Here is a 2500-nt window from a genome sequence, read left to right on the forward strand (position 1 = left end):
TTATGTCAACACGCAATACATACAGTTATAGAAAGCCTCGTCCTGAAATTTATAACAAAAAGACTCAGCCACCATCTTATAACAACACACAAAACATACGGTTATACGTTCTGTAATTTATAACAAACAAGAACATAAACCTACACACACTGAGAAGCAAGTGAAGATTTCTTGTTGTCAATGATCTGTTATTATTAAAAAAAAATGAGAAAAGTCAGACACAAAGACTGGCGAGAGTTATAAACGACCTCCTTAATTCCACGGTCGTGCCTTGAATACGAGAGAGGGTCGTTACGTAGAAAGTCCGAGGCATTGGCAAGATTCACAACACAAGAGCACCCGTGATTCACAACACAAGGGCCCCCGTGATTCACTTGTATTTAAGGAGGACTTGCCACTGGCTTCTCTCCTCCAGTTTTCTATCACAACCTTATTTCTTCGACCACGACAAAAATGACGTCCAGTCCCAAGAGGTTGTTCAGTGTACAAAATTGTGACGCATGGAAAAACGATTTTACAGTTACGTATGTGTACTATTTGGGTGTATTTTCTCTCACGGTTATCATTTAGATCCATCAATGATCACACCACTTTGGCACTGCCACGGCCGACTGGAACAGTTAAACTAAGCGTAACGACAACAAGACTTCGCTGAAGCCATCTGAACGCAACCAAAAACAGAGCCGTCGTCTTCTTAGAATGGGGATCAGGATAACTGGTATTTTAGAAACCTCGCGTTTTCTACTGACGAATTTGACATGTCTACAACATACGTCACATTTAAAAACACTAATAGTAGCACGAGTCTTCAGGTGGAGAAACAATTCACAGTCATGCATGTGTACAAATATATTTACAAAATGAAGATAAACAGAGGGCTTTCAAGAATGTGTACAACTCCTCTTTTCAATCGGAATGAATACATAACTTTTCCTATTGAAGTCAATGGCACTGTTCGCAGATACTATCTTCTTATCAAGGCTTTGAATCAGTCTGTACTTCTTCTTTTTCTCTTCTGGCAAGCTTCTCAGGAATGAGGGAAAATTTTTCGAGATTCTTTCCATTTACTTATTCTAGTCGACGGACCGTTTCCCCAATGCCGAGAAAAAAAAATGGAAATGGAAAGCATCTCGAATAAATTTTCTTTATTCCTGAGAAGCTTGCCAGAAGAGAAAAACTATTAATATAGACTGTTCAGAAGAAAAAAAGTATTAATGTAGACTGTTAAAAGTCTTGATAAGCAGATAGCATCTGCGAACAATACCCTTGATTTCCAAAGAAAATTTATGTATGTGTATATTGTGTATTTAAAAAAATAAAGCTAAACAGAGAGCTTTCGAGAATCTGTACAATTCTCCTTTTCGATCAGATTTAAGCAGGGAATCGTACAGGTTCTCGAAAGCTCTCTGTTTAGCTCAATTTTGTAAATATATTTACACACATGCATAACTGGGGATATGTTTCTCCATTTGAAGACTCGTGCTGCTATGAGTATTTTATAATGTGATGTATGTTGTAGGCAATTCAATTTCGTCAATACAAAACCCGAGGCTTCTAAAATACCAACTGTACTGATCTCCATCCTAAGATGGAGAATCTGTTGTTGGTTGTGTTCAGGTGGTTTCAGTGATGTCTTATTGTTGTTACGCTCAGTTTAAAGTTTCAATCGGTCTTGGCAGTGCTAAAGTGATGTGACTGTTGATTGATCTAAATGATAACCATGATCTACGACTGAATATGATTATCAAGGATTATGAAATGGAATATGCATTTGAAAAATACAAGAATTAACTACAGAAGAAAAATATGTGATGAACATTTACTATTTACATGGAAAATCAATTATCCTCAGTTTCATTCGAAATGTACATAAAAAAATCCCAATAAATTACTGCAGCTTTCTTCTTAGTGCCAAAAAAAAAAAGAAAACATCACACGTGCTTTTTTGATGGAAAACATTGACCATTAAAAAAAAAAAATAGCACTGTCGCCATTCGAATACAACGTCTGCGTAAGATAAGGCTATTTCTACTTAATAAGGGGAATCCATGACCCCCTAGAAACGGTTGGGGGCGAACACTTAAGGGGAATCCCCCCAAAACCCCACCCACAGCCATACTGGGATTCTGTTCCGTGTCTGTAAAAGGTTGCGTATGCAACACTTTGGTATTTTGCGTTTGCATTATATGAAGTCATGTTTATTGAATCATTAAAAAATGATATTTTCCAGTCTCCTTTAATTATCGCATCATCAGTGCAGTCACTTTAATTAAAGAATATAAAGGTCTGCTTGCAAATATATATATATATATATATATATATATATATATATATATATATATATATATATATATATATATATATATATATATATATATATATATATATATATATATATATATATATATATATATATATATATATATGTTACAAGAAAACAGAATTAACACTTTATTTTGAAATATGTTACAAGAAAACAGAATTAACACTTTTTTGAAAA

At 34.6% G+C, this 2500-nt stretch overlaps 1 protein-coding gene across 15 annotated transcripts in view; it reads right to left on the minus strand.

The window, feature by feature from the left end:
• The window catches only part of dnc (phosphodiesterase dunce), an 878593-nt gene that overhangs the window by 283827 nt on the left and 592266 nt on the right, over positions 1-2500 (minus strand). The gene's annotated exons all lie outside the window — the stretch shown is intronic.

Source organism: Macrobrachium rosenbergii, chromosome 6 (assembly GCF_040412425.1).
Source record: "Macrobrachium rosenbergii isolate ZJJX-2024 chromosome 6, ASM4041242v1, whole genome shotgun sequence".
In the NCBI taxonomy this organism is placed as follows: domain Eukaryota; kingdom Metazoa; phylum Arthropoda; class Malacostraca; order Decapoda; family Palaemonidae; genus Macrobrachium; species Macrobrachium rosenbergii.